The following is a 15,361-nucleotide window of genomic DNA, read 5'->3' as shown; positions in this document are numbered from 1 at the left end:
TCCATTTCCATTTTATATTTGTAGTTTATATTATTACTACATGCATACAAAGGTTCTCCTTTTGTTTACATTAGAAGTCACCTGTTAGGTGTTAGCCCAGTTTTGAATTTTATTAAAGTCTTTTGAGTCGCTAAAAACATAATTTGCTTCTTCTACAAGTGTTTGCTGATCCTCATATTTTGGTATTGCTAGCAAACTGCATTAGTTTGTCAATTATTCAAGAATCTAGATCATTGATATACGGTGCTAAGAAAACATTCCAAAGCCATTTCTAAGGATGTGGGGCTCCACCAATCCACTGTCAGAAAGATAGGTTGCAAATTGAGGAAATTCAAGACCACAGTAACACTACCAAGAAGTGATCATCCTTATGTAATTGAAATGCATTTATTAACATAAGAACATAAGAAATGTTACAATTTTCACCAGAGCTGTACACAATTTTGCAAACAAGGTCTTACTTTTAGCAATTTTAATATTTACTATAACATGCCACTGCTTAGGCTGGAGTGAAGCAGCTGTCCGTGGGTCGTGAGGTAAACCAAAGAGCAGATGAGAGAAACGCAGGCAAACAGTCAAACAGCAGATAGATGTAGCAAACAGGCAAATCAAGTCCAGAGTCGCGGTCAAACGAAGCAAGGTTTGGAGCCAAGTAGACACTGTAGTAAAGCACTGAAGGAATCCAAAGATGAAGCCAAGTAAGCAATCTAAGTGCACAGGAGTTGAACACCAGGGAAATCCAAATGCTAATGTCAAAATGAAGCAGGGTCAAGAGTCCAAAGAGAAACACGAAGCAGGGAATGCAAAAGCTACAGACTACGCAGTGGCTCAGAGCTAAACCCATAGCACTTTCAAAGTAGATCTTAAGTAGCCTGATCCACCTGAGATAGGGAGTGGTCGTAAAATGCTCCCAGGTGGAACAGGCTTCCTGTCTGATTGTGTAACCACAGCAACCAGCACTGACTGACTGGTGAGTAGAGGCATTGCCTGGCTACCGTGGTAACACTAGCTTGCTCCACTGTGCAGGGGTGGGCATGACATTAACAATTGTAACATTACATCCATTGATTTAAAGTTATATTAAATTAAGAATACTAAAATTTTTAGGAACAAGTTCCATACTTAATAATAAGTACTTTGTCATTTAAGTAAATTTGATCATTTTCACAGAGGGATATAAGGAGTCTGACTGTATCAAACACAGGAGGTATCAAACCCTCCTGCTGGAAAGGCATGTTGCCTGGTTTAATTATCTTTATAAAAATATCCCACATTCTAATAACATTTACAATGTACATCTTACTCATTTCTCATTTTCCTCCTTCAGTGTGTGAACTGTGGATATGGGTTTTTATGTACTTTCAAGTACTCAAGGAATTAAAGCTTCTATTACCTTGTTTTGAGTAAGACACATTTTTCTCAGTAACACAGAATTGTGTATTGTGTGTATAAAAAACTGTCTACTGTTTAAAAGTTATCTGCACTGTCTACAGCTCTACACTATGTACGTGTAAATTACTTGTTCAATATTACTTATTACTTAAAAACTAAAAATATACACTCTGACATTTTGCTTCAGTTGTCTGTATTGCGATCTTGGCTGAAATGCCAAACATCAAGTAAAGCCCAAAACTGTAGTTATGTCTCTTCCTTTAAATATATACAACCTACCTTTTAACCAGCAGGAAACACTAATGTAGCTACTTTCCTAGAAGTATATACAACTTTCAAAAATTGTCAGAAAGTTGATAAATAGTTTTCCCATCCCAAATGAAAATGGAACATACGTGAATGTATTGTTCACAGTCAGTTCCTGAAGCAATTTTGTCTCAATATACACAAAGAAGATACATTGTGACTTAACTGTCTGGGTTTATTTTAGGCTGTTTATGCTGGAACCAAAGAGGCACTGGGCATTTTTTTAACTAGGCACAGGAGCAAAAAGAAAAAAATCAGTTACACCCTCTATTATTCACTTTAACATTAACAATCCTTCTGGGAGAGACTTTGAGTGAAGGTCTATTGTTTGTGCCTCATATACTGTATGTCTCTAGTATATAGAACAAGCTTTGCCAGAACAGCAAAAAGCAATAGTAATGCTTAGGGAAGCAAATAGTATCTCCGATAAGGGTTGCTTAATTTTCAGTTCAGAAGACACCTCTGGATGACCTCTAATTAATCACTTCCCATGGTTTAGGAGAATAATACAGTTTAAAAAATTGAAGCATTACCCTGTTTCTTCTGCCTTATGTAACGTGTAAGGGAAAAATTGACTATGTTTTACACCTTTGTAAATTCTGAACCAGCAGCAGATCAGTGCCATTAAACATTAGTCCATTTAGATTTTAGATCCCCGACACTGACTGGAGTGACAATTTTAATGGAAAGGTGATGGAAATGAATGGAAGCTGAATGTGCCTTCAGGGAATTAAACGAATTGATTTGCTTTAAAAAGAACAGTCTTGCACAATTGCAGCTCCCTCGTTTTTAGTGTCGGTGAAACACTTCAGACTGTACAGGTGGGTGAGCTAAAAGTTCAGATCCACATTGCTCACAACCTCCACAGTAGATTTTTCTATGTGAAAGATTTGTCTTGTTGTCCATTGGAACATCAGACTTCCAACAAGATCCAAGTGACTCTAAAAGAAATGTCTTGGAGACCAGCTCATTAAAATTACTTTAACAGTATTGGGTGGATAATTTGTGAATTCACTTGACTTATTGATTTACTATTGTACATATATTCACTACACTCGTATGGTTTTTACTTGGTGTTTGTACAAGTTGCTGTAAACTTATCTTCCTGAAATAAACTTTACTGTAGCTGTTAATCACATCTAAAATAAATCTGTATGACAAATCAAAATGGCTCTCTCTTTCTACTGGATTGTCATGGTACACAGGAGATCACAGCTGCTTCTCTTTCTAATTCCAGTCTCCTGATCTGTGCTCCTCTCATTGGCTGGCTGAGTTGTTTTTTTAATGTCTAGTCAGATGTGTTCTTCCTCAAACCTTTTCATTTTAGGCCTGGATCGAAGGAAACCAAATCCCATCCAATACAGCAAATCTTGGCTCCACACAACGAAATAAAAAGACTTTTGCCAAACACCAGGTTTTTGTTAAATGTAATTTTATTTACTGCATGTACTTATTTCTCCCTCGGTGCATGGTGAATTAGACTTTGTAATTTATTTTCTGACACTGGTCTTCCTACTTGTCTGTCTCCCTCTCAATGTGTGTGATTTATATCAGCCTATATTATTAAGTGCAATAATTACGAATTGCACTGTTTTGAGTTATGTGTGTTTCATAACTGAAAACAGCGTGACTGTTACTGATGAACAGTAAATGTGGATATAAATAGAGAAACAGTAATTTTTGGCTCTGTTTTTTGAATGAATACTTGCAATTTGGGTTTCTTGGTTTGTTTGGAATGTTTTTCCACAAGGTTTGTTTATTTCTACAGTAACAAACTATAAATTTTAGAACTGTTTGTAAACAATGGGGTCCTTGAATCTGAAGACTGTGAAATTCCACCCTACTTTCACTCACCCAATTTGCTAAAAATACTCAGCATTGCTGAAAAATAAGAAAAAGGAATTTGCCTTTCTGTTGTAATATTCAAAATTAGCAAGAAAGTATGAAACCACATTATTCATCATTCCATTTAATGCCAACAAGTATGTGATAGTTGTTTCATTCATTTTCTTTAAAAACAAATAAGATATATTATCTATGTTTGTAGAAATTATTAATTCAATTAAAGGGTATATTTGTTTGAAGTACTATTAATCAAGCCTAGAATTCAGTGACTCAGTAGTTACAGAGGAGAAAAGAGTATTATAAATTCTAAAATGTACTTGTCATGTTAGGAATGAACAAGATGAGATGTATTTTTATGTAGACATCCTGAAAATACTTGAAATACAATAGATCAATAAGATACCTTGGTTAAAAAGTACAAAGTGCAGCACAAGTTTGCTGAAAATTACCATCCTCTTTTTGAGTGCTATAAATACAGTACTTCCACCAAATACAGTAGGTATGAGGTTAAATAAATGTCAGAAATTATAGATATGCACTAAAACATTTTTTTTCTGATTCATTGAGGTACTTCACATACTGCAATTGAACACCCTCTTATTTTTCACAGAATGTAAATATTGGTTTTACTTATGGATGCCTTGTGTATTGTAATGTGCATAGTTCAGAAGATATTTTAAAAGTGTGTATTCATGTCTAGGTTTCATACCCCATAAGATATTTGTTTGACCATACAGTACAATTTTCCTACTGAAACATCTTCTCCAGTACAAGATCATTTTAAAAAATGATCTTATATTTTCATTCACTGTCAGATGTTAAATAGTTTTATAGTTTATTTTCATAACATCATCAAATAGTGGTGTAATTGGATCTTCAACTTTTAGACAGAAAGCTGTCACCAATTTTCCTATTTCCATAGTTCAATCAAATTCTAACTAATATGACGAGATGATATATTAACATGGATAGCATAATTAATCATCCATAATAATAATCCAGACATCCATCCTTTTTCTAAGCATCTCATCCAACATAGGATCACAGGGGAGCTGGAGGATATCCTGGCAAGCAACAGGCACAAGGGACACCAGGCCAGCGCAGGGCACACACAGACACAACACAGACACAAACACAGACACTGTCACACCTGGGCCCATTATCCCCGACGCCAACTAACCTACCAGCATGTCTTTGGACTGTGAGAAGAAACCAAATTACCCAGAGGAAACCCACATAAACACGGTGAGAACGTATAAACTCCACGCATATACTGGAACACCTGGAATCAGGACCCCTGCAATGCTAACCGCTGTGACATCTAAAATACACATATCTATTGTAATTCCTATAAAGCAAAATGGCATATACCAACAGTGAGCTTTGTGAATATCCCTCAACAGATTAAATACAAAATAATTAACAAACATTTTCCATCTTACAAGTGCAATTTGGATTCCACAGACATTCTGAATGTGCTTATCTGTCACCACTAGTATTACTTTTCACACATAGTGGAGAGCAAAGAGGTCTAGCACAATAGTCTGATAATGCATCTTGAGAAAATAAACATCATTGTAATGCAGTGCACAAACACAGTTGGTCATATTATGTGTATATGCTTAGTCACTCCTCAGAAACACATGTTCGCCAAATGCTGTTCGTCTCTGAGCCCCCTTTAGCACGAGGCTGAGGAAATTGCAGCAGATTTTGCAGCTTGCCATGGTTACCTGCTCTGAGATCACGCATGTCTTTCCACCTGCATGGAGCACTGCCGTGCATTACAATGGCTCAGCTCTGTCCTGCCACCCATTGCTGACACAACATTATTTATTGCAGCCAGTCAAGGAATTTCAACTCCGGGAGCAATTTTAATTTGCAACAGCCTGTTTCAAATGAGTCTCAACAGCTTATAAATCATTTTTTGGTCCTGATCTTTAAGCTTTGGAAAGTACAGCCTGTATTACCATAGGGAATTGAATGTGGCTTTTCGTGGATAGAGCTGCTATCTGAATGCCTGTTTGCACGTGCTTTGAAGTGTATGCTGAGACTGAGGAAAGACCATTTACATGCTCCTTAGCTTACAGCTTTTGTTAAAAAAACATATTATCTGGCAGCACAGTGGCACAGTATTTAGCATTGCTGCCTCATAGCACTGAGGCACTGAATACATTTTCTGAGCTGCTCTTTGTTTGGAGTTAGTACAGTATGTTCTTGCATTCACAAGGGTTTCTTCTGGGTACAGTACCATCCTCCCACAGTCCAAAGACATTCTGCTAGGTTAAATGTTCTCTGTATAATTAGCTCTGGAGTGACTGTGTGCTTGTGTCTATATGCATCCTGCGATGGACTGGCATCCTGTCCAGGGTGTATTCCACCTTGAAGCCTGTTGTTGCCAAGATAGGTTCAAATCCCTCTTGTAGCCCTGCTGGGCATAAGTGGATTAGAAAATGGATGGATTTTTATCATCTGTTTACCCTTGTTCTGTAACCATTTCTGAACTTTTTCGGTTATCTGTGCTACTATATGAATTCTTTCAAGCTGCTCTTCATTAAGCACAGTATCTCCAGTTGAAGTGGTCTAAGGACAGATCTAATGTACACTAAAAGAGGCTGAATGACTAAATGTATATCGCTTGAAAGCTGGAGGTGTTACAAACAAGTCAGCCTCTGAGAACAACACAGGGAACTACAAAAAGGCAATAAATATGAATGCATGTGACAAGCAGTATGTTCATATGCACTGCACCAGCTCATAATAACCTTATCATGCAAGGTTCAGCCTAAGACATTATTCCCTATATCAGTGGACAACCATTAGAAGACTCATCTTTGTCTTTCAAAAGCAGCATTACCATATTAAGCAGCTGCCAGTCTCCATCAGTAAGCACAATGTGGCCAATTATGGGTCAACCATTAAAATACAACTTTAATTGGTGTTACTTGCCAAAACCTAATGTTTGTTTCTCCACTACAATTACATTTCAAATAACAGTTTTATTTTAAACACTTAAATTAACTCAAATATTTTAATTAAATTTAAAATACATTTTGCCACTGTACCATTGTACTGCGGTGTCTAGTTATGTGCAGTAGAAACCGCAGTGTCTCAAAGCCATTTTATTGCACAGTTAAGTCTGATACCAGTACTGCCCCGACAATTCAGTCAGTCACAGAAGGCTCTTTGTGTAGTGAGGTAAGTGTCTCTGTCATGATTCTATCAAATCATTTACACTGGGCTCTTTAGCACCTCTTCAAGAGCTCCCAACTCCAGCCTCACACTGTCCCAACCACTCAGCCTCCAGGCTGTGGGATTCATTTCACACAACAGAGGAGACAAGCAGAGTTCCTCATACATTTTAATTTAATCAACTGAATTAAAATGCTCATGACAGCATCAAAAAGAAAGGTCCGTGCTTATACAGACATTTCTATTTCTTGAAGTTAATTAGTAATTTAGAATTCAATCATGGGAAAGTTCATTTTATCTGATCTGCCTGGACATGATTTGTCCGAATAGAAGCATAAAAGAATTCCCAAGGAGTATTAGTAAAAAGAAATACACAACATCGGATGTCGAAAGAACCATTGATCACAATGTAAAGCCTGACTTGGATGAAGCTGTTAGAAAGGAAGGAAGGAATAGCGTGGCAAGTGGTTTCTTCTTCCAATAATGTAAATCCAAGGAGATACTGTACTGTACCCACACTGACATCTTGTTAACGCCAGCCTCCAGGATCTACAATTACGGTGTAATCTAGAGGATTCTTCTTTCTCCTGTTATCTATACTTTTGCTTGGCAATGCGTGCCAGTGGAATTCTCCACTGGGCTGGGCTGCCAAAACTCACTCTTTATTCGCTGCCGGATACCATAGGTCAAACAAAGCCTTCATGCAAACCCTTAGCAGCCATTATTGTCTGGAGCCCTGTCTGGAACAGGAATCTATCAACCTTAGTTCAGGAAATATGTTGGAACTTTGAATGGAATAATATACTTTATGCTTCTCAAACCCCTAATTACCAGATGATTCATTTGACCTTTCGTACACGGAGCTTAGTTAACTCCTCGTAGACAATTTCAGAAGAAGCTTACTCTCAGTCCCTTGTGCATACTCTATAATGTGGAGATGTCCAGAGTGGTTAGTTTAGGAATACAAATGGGTATGTTTGAGCCTCAGATAAGATCACTTTATTGGCCATATACAATTTCTCACATTAGGATTTTGCCTTTTCACATATCCCAACTTGCTCTCCATGAGACACACAGACAGGGAGAGAAGCTTGGGGTCAGAGCGCAGGGTCAGCCATTTATATGGCACCCCTGGAGCAGTTGGGGTTAAGGGCCTTGCTCAGGGGCCCAACAGAGTAGGATCCCTCTGCGGGCCGCGGGATACGAGCCGGCAACCTTCCAGCCACAGGAGCAGATCCTTAACCACAGAGCCACCACACTGCCCTGCAGGTTATGGCTACTCTGCCTGCTGTTCTGAACAAGAATATTTCCTGACTCCTCTGATTATGTTTATCGGGAGATGATCCAACTATGGCAGAAACGGATATTGTTTGGCAGTTTCACTGGAGACAAGATGGTTATCCTTTATTAGTACATTTCACATGGGAAAGGAGAGGGTATTTGGTCACTCTGAGTTCACTCATAAACTCTCCTCACTCTTTTCAACCGAATCAGTTTCTTGCTGTCCTCAGGGTAGGTTTAATGTGTGGTTAGAGTCATGGGTTGCAATATTACTTTGTTTAATTTTCTGACTTCATTAATAAATCATTTGATTACCCTCAAAGGGCAGAACTTGGGTACTTGCATGTTGTAAATGTAATACTACAGGCATTCATCCCTGCGTCTGTTAATGTGATTACACGAACGCCAAACCCACTATTTTGCCTCTGGATCTAACATTAAAAAATAATACAAAATCAAATATTCAGCTGGGTGAAAAGCACCGCAGCTGACAGAAAACAGCACAGTTATTACAAATGTGTTGTTAGGAAAAGTTCTGCAACCCGGCACTTTTGAATCTATTTCTGTATCCCCTTTCTCCAGTTCATTAATCAAGCAGCCCTTTGCAAACGTGAGCTCCCACAGGCGCAAGCTGCACCGGCTTGTCGTACCTGCGGTGCAAGACGGATCATACATCACGAAGCACTGCGGAAAGGCAGGGAGTGTGTGCGTATTTCAATGTGTGTGATTGACCGGGTGGCGGTCTCTGCACGTTTCAGTTATGTGCGTACATAAGCAAACTAAAAAGATTTGAGGGAAAAATATACTCAACTCGGTCTTTTCCTGTGTTTTTTTTTGCAGGGCAACAGGACTTTGAAACATATAATGTCACGAATTAAGCAACTGTGAAATTACTGCAGTATAGCCTTGACGGTGCAACTTGTGATGAGTCATTCCCGTTGCCTAGGCAACCGCCACTGGAGGTTCTGCTGTTAAATTACTCCAGTCAGGCTCTGCTCCCCAACAGCCTGAGCAATGAAAATAACACCTGCAAGGGAGATGTTTGGCCACCTATTTTTAATACTTTCGGTAGCCTTCTCTTTGATTTTTTTCTTTACTTCAGTTGTACGGATTTTCGAAACTAGTTCTTAAATGTATATGGGTACACTGGGTGTTATTTAAAAAAAAACAGTGCAGTGGAATGAAAGTAACCTTCTAAATGAGTATTGTTTATTTCTCCAAGGAGTTTATCATCCGCAATGGGCTAAGGCAAAATACAGCCAAGGGTATACATAAGCGTACTTTTTCGTATATAAGGAAACGAGATGTTGAATTCCAGATCTGGGCGATTACTGGGAAATATTTTCACTCTTGTCTGTAAATGTGCTCTTTCTTTCCCTGGGCAGGGCAGTTCTCTGAGATTTTCAGCACTATCTGCTACACGGTATTTTGTACGGAGGGACTGAGTACCACACCCAGTGCTCACCATAGTACACTATCAGTGTAGTACAATATAGTACAATATCCATAGGCCGAAATTCAGATCGCCCAGGTGCAGTGTAGGGAGTGCATTTAAGTTGCCTCTTGAATTAGTATAGCATAAAATCAACATTTTTATACATGTTCTAATAAGATCGTTTGAGAATTTATTTTTTAGGCACTGCTAAATTTTTATATGTCTGGAACCTGACCTCAACATTAATTTAACGATCTTCTCCCACATCTCGCATATAAAATAATACCGTACAGCTTCATTACTCTACATTCACTACATTACATTGTACATACTGTAATAATATGTAATATAAATGACAAATAATGTATTCAAATTACATTTAGAGAAGACAATACTTATCAATTTTCTTGCAAGTGTAAAATCAGTATTGTGGCCGCAGATTGCAGCGTAGTATTATTTGAATTTGACACAACACATACCTTTCTTAGTACGCAGCTATATCGCCCTGCAGCTCTCGGCTAACTACCCACTAAAGCTAAGCACGGTTGAGCCCGGTCAGTACCTGGATGAGAGACCTCCTGGGAAGCTATGGTTTCTGCTGGAAGTGGTGTTAGTGGGACCAGGTTACTTTGTCATATACATCACTAGTGAGATGCGTGCGAACTGAATTTTCCAGTTCATTCCAAGGTTGTAAAAATTATGGTAATGTGGTTGTCCTCCACTAGATGGCATCGCATCTCCAACTAACAGACTAAACGTATGCACTTACCAACAATATTTTTGTGTGACATTTATGTCAATATAACACAATTATCTGTTTCCTTATGTAAGATAAAATAAGGTTTTGCTGTGTACATAATACTCAACTCGTCATATTGTGGAACATTACACATTAGGCCATAAAGATTACCTAGTGAGCAGTCACTTCGATTTGGGGATTTAGTCGCTATGGGAATCTGCCACAGGATGCCAGATTGGACACTTGAGAAGTCAGAAAGGATCGTAGGCGTGATCTATGTTCAAATGTCTGCATGATAGTTTGGAAGAGTACTTTGCCAACACATACTTTTACAAGACTATTTGTGTAACATAAGTATTAACCAAACAGTCAACACTACGTCGTCCATGCGTACATCAACTAATTGCTGTTGTAAATTCAGAACCATGCAAATTATTATTTTGTTTCTAAAAAATGAATCGTTGCCTTTAACACAAAGCGCTCTGTTCTATTCAAAGAAATTGGTTTTCATTTTTGTAATATATTGCATTTTGCGTACTGTTTCAAAGCACCCATGATCGTAGCCAATGTGCTAAATGTCCCTTTTCCTCTAGAAAGCATTGAAACCTACTCAGCAAAAGAGTTCAAATGAAAACGTTATGAAAAACAGCAGATACCACTAAATAAACTTAGCAAGAAAAAACTCCTTTTTGTAACAGTTTCATAATTATGATTATCATGAAATAATAATTATGATTCTAATAAAATAAAAAAAGTATAATTGCAATTTTAAATGGAGTGACAACTGTGCAGGAAACAAAACAGAACTGTGGATAAAATCAAACAAATCAGATGAGGTCCCCGAGGTTAAAAATACAAAAGCTCATGAACTGTTCATGCAAGTGTAGTGAAATGATACATTACGTATACTCTCATTATATAATTTATCCAATAAAATATTTTATTTCTGACCATGTCAGTGGGATTGTTAGCGAGAGGAAATCTTGGACAGCACTGCAAGAATAAAGTCACTGGAAAAATGAAGAAGTGGGAATAAGGTTCCATGTCTTTCTGGAATTTTATTTGATGTATGACAAAATCATTTACCATAATCCCATGTTTAGTACTGTATTTTCCAAACTCAGATTTTTTCATGGATCCACTGTTCCATCTAGTGGAACCTATCAGTAGCAACATGCTGTCTACAGAAAATACAGCAGATGCTTTAAAGAAATCACTCCTTGATCCTGTAATGTCAAATGTTCTTCTGATTCCTTCCAATAGGCTCTTATTACTCAACTGAATCAGTTATAGGCTTAATTATCTGTGTTATAAAGTCATTGAGATGTTGGATCTCCTTATAAAATCTCCGGGACGTCGTGTCAGGAGCATTGCTCTTCCACAAAGTTGCAGTAATTTGTAATAAAAATAGAATACTGCTCATGTTTTATCTGGGCATATTTCCGTAACTCCCTTTATATACATTTTATAATATAAAGTTTCAGGCATCCAAAACTAACAGATGACTTCCTATCAAAGTTCTTCCTAAACATACTCAAGGATTTCCAAACCATATGGAATCCTCAGTCAGAGATCTGAATTCAGGTTCTTGGAGGGTGGGTGTGTCCACAGGTTTTGCAATCCAGCTAGTCTTGTAATGACCTGAATCAGTTCATTAATGGCTGAATTAGACCAGTTTAACAGCTTTTTCTAGTTCCTTAGGCACTTTATAGAGGACATTGGCAGACATGCCGGCATCCAGTAGTAGAATTGGGAATGCCTGAATGCTCCCTAAATGTTCTTTTGTAAATTTACCTTGTAATTCCTTGTCTAATCTGATACTACATCAAAAAGAAAGTCTGTAATGGACCCTGCAAATTTTGTAATGTAAGGCAAACTGGGAGTTTACCTCCTCCTACACAGGACACTAATCCATCACAATGGGGGACCAGCAAAGCTGGAACCCTTTTATATAACTGGGTGGCTTGTTTGGAGAACTTGTTAAGGGAACAACAGATGAACTCCAAAGGGGCAACTTCACAACCTTTCAGGAAGAACTCCAGAGCCCTAACTACTACTCTTTGCAAAGAGAAATACAACATCAAGGTTCTGACTTAAAAGGAAAGCACGCCCCCATATTTCATGAAGCAGCTTTAAAAATGCTATCATACATTTTCATTGCAATAGATCTACTGTACAGCAATAATAATATAATACAGTGTTTTGCACAAGTAAATCTGAAGTCGGCTCAAACTGATAACTTTTAAGGCTAAGAATCCTACAGGTAAGATAAGGTACAGTAAATTTTATGAATCATTAATTCATTATTACATAATACATTGTTATGAATACAACATATGTATTCAGACCTCTGATCTCAATATTTAATGGGAGCATCTTTGTCAGCAATTATAACCGCAGGTCCTTTTGGGCCGATCTCTACCAACTTTGGGCATGTTTATACGTTAATCACATCCAGAAAGGATGCATTCAAGATTTTCTCCCTCGTTTAAGACTTTCTGCTTTCCTGTCCCACAATGTAAGATCTACAATGGATTTTTAAAGCATAAAGATATCGTTTAAATGAACTAAATAGCAATTGATCGAATGTTCAACATTAAGTGTGAATTAAATCTTACAATAGCAAAGCTAAAATATTTTCTTCAAGATAGGATTTGTTTTAGATTTTTAGGTTAGCAGCACTTTTTTTTCCTCTTTCTCAACCGGATTGAACTGTCCTGTGCTACTGTCATTATTGCATTACTGTTAGAAGTTAGACTGAGGTAATAACCAGCGACTCATTTATATTTAATTGTTGTCGTTTCCTCCCCCATTTTCTGCACAGCTTTCTACAGCTTTTTATTTTTCCAGTTTCAAAAAAGAGAAACCCTGATTAAAGCATAGTTTCAAAAGCACAAGGATATTTTTGAAGTGTATGCTTATATGATAATGTAAAGTACCAACAGGCCCTTCCTATGCTGTCCCATTTTGTGAAATTACAAAATGATACTCGTTTTTTTAACTTCATATTTTATTCAAAACCTCAGTGCTCAAACTGAAGACTTCCCAGGAAAGGATAAATGACAGTTAAGGTCAGTAAAAACAAAAGGGAAGAAAACCTCAAGTACTTTCATTGTGTAAGCATTCAGTGACTTTAAGATACGGTCGAAAAGGTAGCAATTAACAGTCACAAGTCTTATTGGGTAAGTCTTTACCATTGCACACTGGTTTCTTGGGATCGGGAATCTGGGATCGCTTACAGACAGGAGTTTTTTAAGTCCTTCCAGAGATTCTCAACAGGATTCAAGTCAGGACGTTGACTCTCCCACTCAATTGCATTCAGTTTCTTATTCTTAAGCCACTCTTGAGACACCTTTTGCTTCTATTCGCCAATACTCGCTGTCGAGGTTCATGTAGGCCTGCATTTGTTAAAGATATAACGGCTATGAAAGTGACATAAGGTAAGTAAAAGGTATTGTGTATTGTATATTGTTGGTAATGTCCAACTATCCCAGGTTTAAAGGCATTCAAGGAAACCCTACAGAATAAATAGGCTTTTTTTGTAGACCTTTTTGCTTTCATAGTGCAGCTTTGATAAATATGTTTAGAAAACATAATGGCCACGTTCATGACATTTTCTGGTGTTCATGATAAAGTCAACAAACCAAAGATTCCAAAATCAAGAGGATTTACAGTGCCAAAACTAAGTGTTGAATTAGAATCTTGAAAATGTATGTTGCTCCTTACAAATTCTGCTTGGTATTGTCCTGTGTGATTTTTTAATTGGCTTCAGTATCTTTTTCCAATGCAGTCTAATGCTGTGTACCAGTATTCCAGTTTACAGCAATACATTCTAGGAATACATTTTAGGCATAATATTCTGAAAAGTTATATACAATATATAATTCCAAATTTAATTTTGCCCACTCATAGTAACTTACCTCATTCAACATGATTTTCTGATGCAGAATGGCACTCTGGAAATCTTTACACATGGTCTTCACCTAGTTTAACAAAATCTTTGTGGTCCTCAGTTCTTACAAAGCATCTCGTTTGTGAATAACACAAACAGAAACAGTCCCTTTTCTTTCCTGAAGTCAGAATAATGAACGAAAACCAGTCCCTGTTTCGTTCCTTCACACTTTCTCAGATTGGTATGACAATGAAGAGATCCACAATCATAGTTATTAGTCTGCTCTTGTAAGTATAGTCTAGGCATTAATAACATGCTGGTCTGGGTTGTACCCTAAAACATAATCAATTAGCCATCGATACTAATTTCTTCGACTGAAGATTGACATTAAGGTGGTAGATGTGCCCCTCACTTTTTAATATCCTATTATAAGTCTTAAAGAAGCCTATAGTACCTGCTTTAAAATTCTTATTTGTGCTACCAGCAGTTGCAGATGGATTCTAAAATACTAGTGCACATTCACACATGCAATGTCATATAAAATAGAGATCACAAAAACTCAAAGGATTTTGTGGAGCTGTCCTGCCGATTCTGGGCCAGGCTGCATTCTACAGGAGTTTTCATGTGATCCCCATATTCATGTCATTTTTCCTCTGGGTGTTCTTACTTCCTCCCATCTTCCAAAAACATACAGGCAAGGATTATGGGTCTCTTTAAAATTGTCCACCCCAATTGTTGGGGTGGGCAGGTGGCACAGTGCTGGGGCCCTGTGTTCAATTCCTGGGGTGCCATCTGCCTGGAGTTTTTTAGGTTCCCTCCCTGTTTACAGGGGTTTCATCCAGCTGCTCTGGGTTCGTGTGTGCTCTGCGATGTACTGATGGCCTGTCCAGGGTATGCCCTGTGGGATAGGCTCCTGGCCACTATGACACCAAATTGGATTAGCGGTTATTGAAAGGGATGTGTAATGATCTGTTTGTGCCCTGTGATGAAATGGCATCTCATCCAGGCTGTAGTCCTGTTTTGCTCCCCAAGGCATCCAGTATAGGCTCACAGTTCCCATAACTGAACAGAAATAGGCAGGGACAGCATATCAATCCATTTGCAATCCGTTTTGCAAAACACTAATTCTGTTAATTACACAGGACTTGCCTTCTTATTGGTTGGGTCCTACCAATTCATGTCTACATCTGCCGACTCAATGTTCAGCTATTGGCATTTAAAAAAAAAGAAAAAACACCACCCTTATCCACCTGCCAAGATGGCAGAAAAAGCCCACACAAAA

Source organism: Lepisosteus platostomus, chromosome 2 (genome assembly GCF_059453375.1).
Source record: "Lepisosteus platostomus isolate fLepPlt1 chromosome 2, fLepPlt1.hap1, whole genome shotgun sequence".
Lineage (NCBI taxonomy): Eukaryota > Metazoa > Chordata > Actinopteri > Semionotiformes > Lepisosteidae > Lepisosteus > Lepisosteus platostomus.
This window is presented reverse-complemented; position numbering follows the sequence as displayed.